The sequence below is a fragment of the Macrobrachium rosenbergii genome, chromosome 4, assembly GCF_040412425.1.
Source record: "Macrobrachium rosenbergii isolate ZJJX-2024 chromosome 4, ASM4041242v1, whole genome shotgun sequence".
In the NCBI taxonomy this organism is placed as follows: domain Eukaryota; kingdom Metazoa; phylum Arthropoda; class Malacostraca; order Decapoda; family Palaemonidae; genus Macrobrachium; species Macrobrachium rosenbergii.
Window position 1 is genome coordinate 71,845,402 of NC_089744.1, and position 12,500 is coordinate 71,857,901.

The 12,500-nt window shown below is 31.5% G+C and overlaps 1 long non-coding RNA gene across 1 annotated transcript in view; it reads left to right on the plus strand.

The window, feature by feature from the left end:
* LOC136838369 (uncharacterized) overlaps positions 1–11,414 on the plus strand; it is a 64,295-nt gene extending 52,881 nt beyond the window's left edge. Inside the window, exon 4 of the long non-coding RNA XR_010852958.1 lies at positions 11,045–11,414. This is a non-coding gene — a long non-coding RNA (uncharacterized lncRNA). The remainder of the gene's footprint in view (positions 1–11,044) is intronic.
* The last annotated feature ends 1,086 nt before the right edge of the window (positions 11,415–12,500 follow it).

Sequence of the window (12,500 nt, forward strand, 5' to 3'; positions counted from 1 at the left end):
TCTTTCTCGTAGAATATTTCGATTGGTGTCGTCTTGCTTCTAATGACGTGATTGTAGGCATTTCAGACTCATGGCATTAAAGGAAAATGTATTAGTGTCCTTTTTTCGTAAATCATCAAAACTTTTGTCATCTTGTATTTTCTTGATATTAGAGATTTAAAATCTTGAAACCATAGAAATAGCTCCCTCTGGTGAGAAAAGGGAGATATGCTTTTGAAATATAAAATTTTTATCTTTCAAATTATTTTGTTCTTCATTTTTGCAAAAATGAAATGTGTTTTTGTTCAGTTTGACTTTCAGATACTGCATTATAAAATTTCACAATCTCAAAGGATGGGAAAAGTAATTGTTTTAAAGCTAAAACATCTGTGTTTGGCGGAGAGTGTAAGGCAGTTAGCCCAACAAATTGACCTGGCAAAATAATGCAATGGGCTATTACCAGGTATACATGACCTATGGTTATAGCAATTGCATTTCAACAAATAAGCTGCTGGGATCTTTGGTTATTTCATTCTCTATTAAAGTAACAGAGCTTTGACACGATCCTTCAAATTGTATATTCGTTTAAAGCCAGGTGTTGTCCTATTTTCATATCGCATTTCATCAAAAGTGTATATTCAGTGTGGTCATTTTTCGAGGAGGAACGAGTATTACCATGGATATGATCTTACTGTCAATGAATTACTGAGTTGCGTGTATACAGTCTGGTGTTTCTGATGTAGGTACATATTACATACACATAGCTGCATCAGTAGCCAACGATTACTTTCGTTCAGAAACTTACAGCAGACGAAAGTGAAGAACACTCTAAAAACATTCTGATAATTAAATTCAGAGTCAAAAAGCTTTATCAATCTGTATGCCCTCAAAGTGGAGAGTGAAATATATATATATATATATATATATATATATATATATAATATATATATATATATATATATATATATATATATATATATATATACATATAATATATAATATATATATATATATATATATATATATATATATATATATATATATATATATATATATATATATATATATATATATATCTCAGGACAAGGTGACAAGGAGATAGTCGGTCATCTGTAAGTGGTATTTATTTGCCGACGCGTTTCGTAACACTTTGTTACATCATCAAGGCTAAAAAGAAAATTTACAAATTAAAATACATGGAATAAAACTAACGACTTCAAGAGAGTCTCAACATGCTATATAATTATACATTAAAACAAGACAGTTCATAAAAGCACCTGCTAGACTAAAAGGTTGAAGACTGAATGACTAAAAGAGAAAGGAAAATTATTGTCAAACAAAACTGGCTTCAAATTTTAGATACAACTGAACAGAGGTGGTGTGAGTTCAACTTAGGAACTAGCTGTTTTATGAATAACGATTCCAAAATTAGCAGTTCGTGTGGATGACTTTTTGGCCCAAAACAGAACAAGTCAGAATAATCAATACTTGTATTACATATATTTGAATGATTTCTGATATTAGAAAATTCTGGATTGGACAATCTGCAACCAGTACGGTGACTCCATGTGCTTTATGTGAATCTGCTCTGACCTCAGCAATCGTTTAGTCGATCCCTTAAGTCCCTCAAATTACATCTGGGGCAAGTATATTTATATACAGACTGACGATTGCATTATTGGGCAGATTCTATCCTGAAATTTAAAAGGGACCCTATTGTAAGTGGATTTTTTGGTATTAAAATGACTTGCAACATGTTAAAATGTTTTTTCTATTGCAGACTTTGATTACTTCTAAATTTATCGTCTAGGACGTATGGGATAGCTGCATAGAGTTTCTTCCGTGGTACTGTACTTATAACAGCCGAGTGAGATAGTTTCTTATTTAAGAAATTCTTTTGCAGTGTTTAAAGAAAACATGAGATGAAACCACCATCAGTAAAATATTTGTAAAAATTTATTTCTTTATGATAAGAGTCCCAAGAAGAGGTTAGAGTATAAGCCCGGTGGAGGAGAGTAAAAATTGAATTTAGTTTAAAATAATAAAAACAAGCACTATAAAAACTGAACCCAGACCAGTAAAGTCTTTTTTTAAAAACGGAAGTGTTAAAACTGTCATTATGTCGGAACACCAAAACATCCAAAAATGGTAATTGATTATTGTCCTCTCTTTCTAATGTAAACTTAATATTCGGATGTACTTCGTTAATGTACGAGAGGAACTGATCAGCATGAAAAGCTGATTTGAAAAAGAACAAGGTGTCATTGACAAACCGTTTATATACAAGAGGATAAAAGCTAAGGGGAAATTTTCAACATGCGCTCCTCCAGGAGCACATGAAAATGTTGGAAAACGCATGGGGCCTAGAGGTGATCCCATTGCCATCCCATCTACCCGTTTATACAAACAACCATTAAAAATAAAAGCAGTGTCCAGCACTGCTAACTCCAACAATTTCTTAAAGAGACAACGATCACAATTAAAATAAGTGTCATTGGGTTCGATAAAATTTTATCCAAAAATAACTTCAATTGTTTCTCCACTGGGACATTTGTAAATAATGACTCAACATCATAACTAGTCATATATAATCAGAGTCTTGGCATAAAATACCATGATTTGAACTCCTCAGGAGTTTTTAAAGTGTGCTGGTTAGAAGTCAAATTGTTCTAATAGTGGTACTAAATATTTGGCTAATTTATAGTTAGGAGCGTGGATTGATGACAATATTGGTCTCATTGGAATTCCCTTTGTGTATTTTAGGCAGACCATATAAAATTCAAAACGACGTACCTGAGCAATGCAACTCTTCATAAGTATCTTTATTGATGATATTTTTTGGTATTAAGTTCTTTTTAAAAACCTGTTGATTTTATCTTCAACTTTAAATATATGTTTGCAATCAGGGTTACCGATTTTTGAAACTTGCTTCCATCACTGAGAATAGACTCCATTTTACTGATATAATCATCTCTATTTAAGATAACAGTACCTCTACCCTTATCAGGTTTAGTAATTACCAAATTTTCGTTTTTTTGCCAAGTTCTTCAGAATATTCAAGTCCGTTCTCTTAAAAAGGTGTCCAACTGGTAGTCAGTTTTCTAAAAGCTTGTTGAGAAATATCCGATAATTGCGTTTGTAATTTGCTGATATCAATATTGAAGGTTGATTTTTAACCTATGGAATAGTGATTCTAAAGGTAAAAAAACTGGTATAATTAGGTTTGTAACAAGGCATGCAGAAGTCCAATCCCAGAGATAATAAGAATTCTTCTCGTTTTGACAATACATAAGAGGACATATTAAAAAATTGAACTCACACTATGGTTAAAATGAGGAAGGAGAACACTCTTTGCAATTTTTATACTATGACAACGTTGAATGCTTGTGATATGGTTAGAAATGTTTTTGTTAAAAAGAATTTGAAAATAATAAAATCGATAAAAGACAAGGTGCTGACGAACATGTTGATACAAATTTTGTACAATTGACAAATGTTTAGTTACATAAAAGTTTTTGTATTAATTTCCATGTTTAATAATTTGTTAGTGGCATCAGCATAGAATTCAGTACGGTACAAAGAGGCACGATACAATTTAAATTCATTAAACGGCCCAAAATGGAGTTCAGTCACTGGTTCTAAGAGTTCTTCTGTTCCTGATTCGGTCCGCTCCAGAGGATCCACACTTTCATCAATTAATTCGAGACGCTATGGCGCAGATGTTCTGTCCTACTGCAGATCCCTGGAGACAACTACAAAGAAACTCGAGAAAGCCAAATTAGACCTGGATTTTTTACATTATTGTCAGCTCAACAAAATTGTTCCAAATTTTATCAAATTTAAATTGTATCGTGCCTCTTGTACCGTACTGAATTCTATGTTGATGCCACTAACAAATTATTAAACATGGAAATTAATACAAAAAACTTTTATGTAACTAAACATTTGTCAATTGTACAAAATTTGTATCAACATGTTCGCAGCACCTTGTCTTTATCGATTTTATTATTTTTCAAATTCTTTTAACAAAAACATTTCTAACCATATCACTAGCATTCAACGTTGTCATAGTATAAAATTGCAAAAGGTGTTTCTCTTCTTCCTCATTTTAACCATAGTGTGAGTTCAAATTTTAATATGTCCTCTTATGTATTGTCAAAACGAGAAGAATTCTTATTATCTCTGGGATTGGACTTCTGCATGCCTTGTTACAAACCTAATTATACCAGTTTTTTTTTACCTTTAGAATCACTATTCCATAGGTTAAAAAATCAACCTTTCAATATTGATATCAGCAAATTACAAACGCAATTATCGGATATTTCTCAACAAGCTTTTAGAAAACTGACTACCAGTTGGACACCTTTTTTTAAGAGAACGGACTTGAATATTCTGAAGAACTTGGCAAAAAACGAAAATTTGGTAATTACTAAACCTGATAAGGGTAGAGGTACTGTTATCTTAAATAGAGATGATTATATCAGTAAAATGGAGTCTATTCTCAGTGATGGAAGCAAGTTTCAAAAATCGGTAACCCTGATTGCAAACATATATTTAAAGTTGAAGATAAAATCAACAGGTTTTAAAAGAACTTAATACCAAAAATATCATCAATAAAGATACTTGTGAAGAGTTGCATTGCTCAGGTACGTCGTTTGGAATTTTATATGGTCTGCCTAAAATACACAAAGACGGAATTCCAATGAGACCAATATTGTCATCAATCCACGCTCCTAACTATAAATTAGCCAAATATTTAGTACCACTATTAGAACAATTGACTTCAACCAGCTTAAAAAACTCCGAGGGAGTTCAAATCATATATTTTATGCAAGACTCTGATTTATATATGACTAGTTATGATGTTGAGTCATTATTTACAAATGTCCCAGTGGAGGAAACAATTGAGAACTTATTTTGGATAAAATTTTATCGAACCCAATGACACTTATTTTAATTATGATCGTTGTCTTTTTAAGAAATTGTTGGAGTTAGCAGTGCTGTACACTGCTTTATTTTTAATGGTTGTTTGTATAAACAGGTAGATGGGATGGCAATGGGATCACCTCTAGGCCCCACGTTTTCAACATTTTCATGTGTGCTCCCTGGAGGAGCGCATGAGCCGTTGGAAAATTGCCCCCATTAGCTTTTATCCTCTTGTATATAAACGGTTTGTCGATGACACCTTCGTTCTTTTCAAATCAGCTTTTCATGCTGATCAGTTCCTCTCGTACATTAACGAAGTACATCCGAATATTAAGTTTACATTAGAAAGAGAGACAATAATCAATTACCATTCTTGGATGTTTTGGTGTTCCGACATAATGACAGTTTTAACACTTCCGTTTTTAGAAAAAAGACTTTTACTGGTCTGGGTTCAAACTTTTATAGTGCTTGTTTTTATTATTTTAAACTAAATTCAATTTTTACTCTCCTCCACCGGGCTTATACTCTAACCTCTTCTTGGGACTCTTATCATAAAGAAATAATTTTCTTGCACAAATATTTTACTGATAATTGGTTTCCATCTCATGTTTTCTTTAAACACTGCAAGAATTTCTTAAATAAGAAACTATCTCACTCGGCTGTTATAAGTACAGTACCACGGAAGAAACTCTATGCAGCTATCCCATACGTCCTAGACGATAAATTTAGAAGTAATCTGAAGTCTGCAATAGAAAAACATTTTAACATGTTGCAAGTCATTTTAATACCAAAAAATCCACTTGCAATAGGGTCCCTTTAAATTTAAGGATAGAATCTGCCCAATAATGCAATCGTCAGTCGTATATAAATATACTTGCCCCAGATGTAATTTGGGGACTTACGTGGGATCGACTAAACGATTGCTGAGGGTCAGAGCAGATTCACATAAAGGTGTTAGTCACTGTACTGGTTGCAGATTGTCCAATCCAGAATTTTCTAATATCAGAAATCATTCAAATATATGTAATACAAGTATTGATTATTCTGACTTCTCTGTTTTAAGCCAAACAAGTCATCCACACGAACTGCTAATTTTGGAATCGTTATTCATAAAACAGCTAGTTCCTAAGTTGAACTCACACACACCACCTCTGTTCAGTTGTATCTGGCTTGAGCCAGTTTTCTTTTGCTGCTTCCTTTTCTCTTTTAGTCATTCAGTCTTCAACCTTTTAGTCTAGCAGGTGCTTTTATGAACTGTCTTGTTTTAATGTATATTTATTTAGCATGTTGAGACTCTCTTGAAGTCGTCTTAGTTCCAACTTTCTTGTACATTTACGCTAGCTTTCCCTTAGTTTATATTCATAACTAAATTTCAAAATAGGCAATATTGCTGAAATCATTGCGAACTTTAAATATTAATTACTGTAATTTCATTGACTGCGGAATTACTGTGGACTAAAATACAATGCTGTTAATTATTGCCTCTGGTGTGTGGAAATTACAATACTTGTTCCTATGTGTGAAAACAATTTTAAACTTATTTCCAGCTATAAAATTTGAATGTTTTGTAAACAGCTGAAATGAACAAAATGAGAATGAGTCAGAATAGGCTACATGGCAATAGGCTTCCCAAATCTTTTCAGCTTATCTAAGATATTGCGATGTAGCTGCTTTGTGCAGCCTGCCTTGTTCAGCAATGGATATTTTGCAAAAACTGTATCCTAAGAGGCGTAAAAAATTGTGAAATATTCTTAAAAGAATGAATTTTTCAAAGGTTAGAAAATGTGATAGGTAATCTTGAATAGAAATTATTCATCAATACGTTGCCACAATTTATAAAAAAGCATTAAGATAAGTTTAAAAAAAATAAAAGAAATCATTCCTCGATGAAAAGATGAAATACTTTTCATTAGTTGAAATAATTAAATATACACAAAAATATCTTTGTATTAAAGCACCGTAAGTTTTCTTAGTCTAATTTATTGTATTGGAGAGATGACTAAGGACTCTTGAGTAATGTTGGCAGGGGTCCTAGAGTTTATGACATCCTCCGGCTAAACAGCACGGAGCGTGAAAGTCACCAAATTGCGCAGTCTATTCACAGATGGTCAAATTACTCGGGTTCCTGATCTAACATAATTTTCTTTTCTTCTCTTTTGCGAGGAAATTTCGTTAAAATTTCCTATTTGTTGGTGCAGACATTTCTTTGATAAGAGAAGGGTTAATTTGAACTAAGATTCAAGGATATGTACTTATGTCATAGATATTGTTCATCTTGGTTTCAATACATAAAATTCTGATCATAATATACCTTTCAAAACATAGTCGACAAAACATTCGCTAGTGTACTTTGCTCTGCAGTGAATTATGAATTTTATAAGAAATATTTCACTTTTCTCGAAGAAAATATTGAACTGTGAAAGAGAAAATTAACGATAAATGCTGAAAGGCTTGTTCATGTAATGTGACCTAAGTTACAGAACATTACACTTGAAAGAAAAATCATAATGTTCATTAAAATGGTGATGCTAGGGATAAACATTTTTATATATGCATCTGCTATTAATGGTTGCAGTGTCTTATCACCATAATCAGACCTCGATAGATACGGTAAGTTTCCTCTCAGGAAACATTAGAAATATAACATTGGTAATTACGAATGCCATTTGGTATTTTTAACGAAAAGATAGCGACCACTAAATTTTATTCTCAGCAGGTGTGAACGGTTATAAAACAGCTGTAGATACATTTACTTGTATGTTGCCGTAGTACATATAAATTTACCATAAATAATGTGGGATAAAACTAAGCAATTCCTTTTTCATGGGGGATGGTAAGGAAAATTCGATTACTTCAAAACTTGTACAGAATACTAAAATATTTTCTGTCAGCTGCCAATAACATCAAGCAAAAGTTAAATGAGGGGAAAATATAGAATACACAAAAAGAATTAATCGTTTAATGAATAAAACGTTACTTTGTAATACGTACTGAAAAATTAAAAACCAATACAACTAAAATTTAAATACTTTAATAGTGACGATGCAAAAACTTCCTAGCATGTTTTCCGGTTAATCATATCCCCTACTTCATTCAATGAAGTTAACGTTTTTACGTCATAATTAACTCATTAATGGTTATCTCTCTCTCTCTCTCTCTCTCTCTCTCTCTCTCTCTCTCTCTCTCTCTCTCTCTCTCTCTCTGGTTAGAATTAGATCTCCCTTCCCCAAGGATCGTTGTTGTTGAAATGGAACTATTGGAACATAAATAACACTAACACAAAGAGAAAGAATGAAATAAAAAGTTACTCTGAGTAGTTATAATTATTAATATATATATATATATATATATATATATATATATATATATATATATATATATATATATATATATATATATATATATATATATATATATATATATATATATATAGTGAGAGAGAATGAATGGCCTAATAACTCGTAATGATGTGTGTGTGTTGAGAGAGAGAGAGAGAGAGAGAGAGAGAGAGAGAGAGGAGAATGAATGGCCTAATAACTCGTAATGGGTTCAGAGTTGTGTGTATTATTGGCCGTATGAGACAGATGGATTTTATGCCATGATATCCATCAACAAAACGACTGAGATTCTAGACACAGAATTCTATTTGTACGTTTCTAGATATCCCATACATCATTATATATTATTATTGCATTTCCTGTAATACTATTTCCTAAATAAAAACAATAATAATAATTGTACTATTTAAGGCGTGATGCACCCATTTCATGTTGACTAATTTGCAGTTAATTATATCTCTGATGATCTGTGCAAGTAAGTTTTCGTACTAACATACTGCCTCTGAAGCCATTTTCAGGCTGACAAGCTGTAATATGATGCAGTGTGTAAAAAAAATGACATAAGTAAATAGCCAATTGAAAAAATTGACCATACTTTGCCACACAAATTTTTTTAGCTAAAATACAGCTTTAAAGATAAATATATTTTCTTTGAAATGTTCAATGCTATCAAAAAGTTGAATGCTCCGACGATATGAAGACTTATGGTGAAATTGCCGTGGTCGTAAAACAGGCTGGGACAGCAGAGTGCCAATAATGCGGACTAAATGATATAGAAAAAATGTTCATCTGCTTTATCAACGGAGTTTTCAATATTTAGAATTTAGATTTTAAGGAAACTTTTAAATGAGGCAGTAACTTGTGGTTACTTACGTAGAAAGTTCATGTGACGTGTTTTTTCGCGTACAAACTTTAATCAGCAGTCAGTAAAAAATCATGTTTTTTTCGTTATTGTAATTTTGATAGCAACTACTTTGACAAAACTTTGTATACCTCTGACAGTCCTTCTGAAGAAAAATTATTTAAAAAATGAATGACTGAGGTGAAATGTCGCAGTACTGCTGACGCTGGTGATCTCAGACTACTTAAAGGAATTCTTTGCACAGATGATCTTTATACGAGGGGATGAGGACATCCTAAAACTTTACGACTCGTCACAAAGATCCATATCGACGCAGACACAGAGGAATCACCGCCTGATGGAGACGTGGCCGCAGTTTTAACCCACACTAAAAAAAAAAAGAGAGAGAAAAAGACATTTACAGAAAATTTTATCCCAGAATCGGTTGTTGCTAAGCCTGTTTTTGTTCACTAGTTTTGTGAATGAATAAATTTAACAGCTGTTAAGCATTATGGTGATGAAGCTGAAACAGCCAAGTTTAAAAGTAATTCTGGATAAGCATGTATTATATTGCTGACATTGAAAAAATAAAAATTAAAACGGATTCCAAAACCTTATAATATGACAGCAGTTGAAGCTAATAAGCTCAATTATTTTTTTTACTGATTCACATTTTCCCTTTTTCAATTTTTCAATTACTCTTTAAAAAACGTTGTATCTATAATATATATTCGTAAATTGGACGCAAAAAAGCAAGACGGAAGTTATATTTTACTAAGCACAACTGACAAAGAATGGGAACAAATATATATATATATATATATATATATATATATATATATATATATATATATATATATATATATATATATATATATATATAGATATATATATATATATATATATATATATATATATATATATATATATATATATATATATATATAATATATATATATACATGCATACACAATTGTTCTGTGCATTAGTATACACATGTGTGGTTTAGTAGTCCTCAATTTTTTTAGCAAGATAGGCTAAACGAGAGCTAATTTGGGCCCGTGGCCTTTCTCTGAAAATGAAAATGACTGTATATATATTTTCTTGATATGCTGTCTTCAAAGCCGTTTCCATGTTCCCTGCCATCGTTATTTTTATAAGATCTCCTTGACTGGTGTATCAGTGTTTGGCAACAGTTATAATGCCTTATGTGATAATTTTTCGCTCTTTAATATACCAGTGCATAGTACACACATATCACTTTTTGGTTTTTTGCAATATATATATATATATATATAATATATATATATATATATATATATATATATATATATATATATATATATATATATATATATATATATATATATATATATATATATATATATATATATATATATATATATATATATATATATATATATATATATATATATATATATATATATATATATATATATATATATATACACCTCGACATAATTCTTGTTACGATTCAGTGTTTTATATCTACCAATTAGAGCTAATTGGTTCAACTCGATTGGCACCTAAATAATTTAATTTACACAGTAGGACGCTAATTAATGGAAAGAAAAATGCTTATTTTGATTTCATCCTCTAGTACCTGGTCATGATTTTTCTTTCCAACCTTTTTACTGAAAATTTTCAATTTCGCTGAATACTAGGGTGGTCTGTTAGTTAAAAGAAATTGTCTTAGGGTACGTGTAAGAGTGAAAAAGAAATATATATCTGATTAAATCACTATGGTGATAGTGTCCTAATTCTACGATAAGTTACAGGAAGTGTTGGATAAATTTTTCAAAATGCTCACATTTACATATCCACTGACAGAAGCAGTGGGATTGGAGACACCTCTGTTTCCAACCTGCCTTATTTTTATTTATTTTTTATAGCTTCTGATTTTCTATTTTCATTTTTAATCTTGTTCTGTTTTTTGCAGGTTTCAGTTTCATGAAGGCTTCCTTTCGTCCGCCTTCCGGATGCGTGATTACCTCTCATCCACGCAGCTCCAGGTGCTCCATCAGTACGGAGCTGTTGAAGAGGAACAATGCTCACCACTGGCTCTTGGCGCATATGACGAGTTTTTCCTTCCGTGAGGAGAGTTCGGGTACAGGTAAGATTGCAAATTGCTTGTTCTGTCTGCCCCAACACTAGCTTCCATGAGGAAAAGGACGCTTGTGTAGGTTAGTGTTTAGTGTTTAGATTTGTTTGCGTGAAACTGAGGTATTGGAGAATCCCCGGGGATTCTAAAGAATAGCAAAAATATAGCGGCGAGCTATTTAACATCAAGCAGTTATCACAATTACTATGTATGCCATAGAATACCGATTTCTCTTCTGGTAAAATGTGAAACACGATAAAATAATTTCAGTGCCTTATTTTGAATCTAAGTTTACCTAACTTAAGCCCACCTTAACGTAACCATAATTAGATTTTAGATCAAAAATAATTTTTTATCAGATTTAAATTGCCTAAGTTCATTCATATATTGTATAAAACACCAATATATTGTATAAAATGCCTAGGTATATTAATACAGAAGGATTTCATACTTTGTAAAAAAATATCAGGTTACATAGAGCATTTCATACTTTGCTGGTAATAGTATTTCTGAAAGTTATAGTAAAAAAAATGTCAAAATGTACTGTTACTTATACTTATGATATATTTTTAATATTCATTTATGGGAAATCATGTATAGTGAGCTAAAAAATATATACGCTCCTGTTTTCATTCTCACTCTTTCTATAATGCGCACGTGTCCGCAGATGTACGCAAACACAAAAGATGTAAGTACTGAAATGCATTTGTGACACTCAATTATATTTATTGCAGCAACAATTCTTTTTGTTCGAAGATTTTAACATAAAAAGAATGAGGTTTTTAAAGTTAACATATTCTTCAAGATACTTTTATTTACACTGAATCAACTTTATATATAAAAATTTTAGGCTTGAAATTATGAGAGAGAAGTATGTTATGACTTATTTGCTTTTACGAAGATTTTCGTTAGACTTTGACGGCTGATGGCGGTATTTTCTGAAAATCCCCATTCAGGAAATTACGTCACTCTTACTGATGGGAAATACATATTATTGTGCGTATTTCATATGCCTGTCACACCCTTTAACAAAACTGGTTAAATTTTAATTTACATAACTTTTCTGTCATGGTGCTATATTTCTCTTTGTTGTTCCCCTTTCTTACTTTTAAAACATCTTGAAATTCACTATTAAATAACAAAACCGTTCTAGCAAATGAACATCGTTCCTGGAACCAGGAAAATATACATTCACTCCATATTCACATCAAATAAAAGGATGAGGAGGAAAGAAATGTTTTCAGTTAAAGAGATTGAATAACATCTATCTTTCATTACACAATTCTTTTCGTTT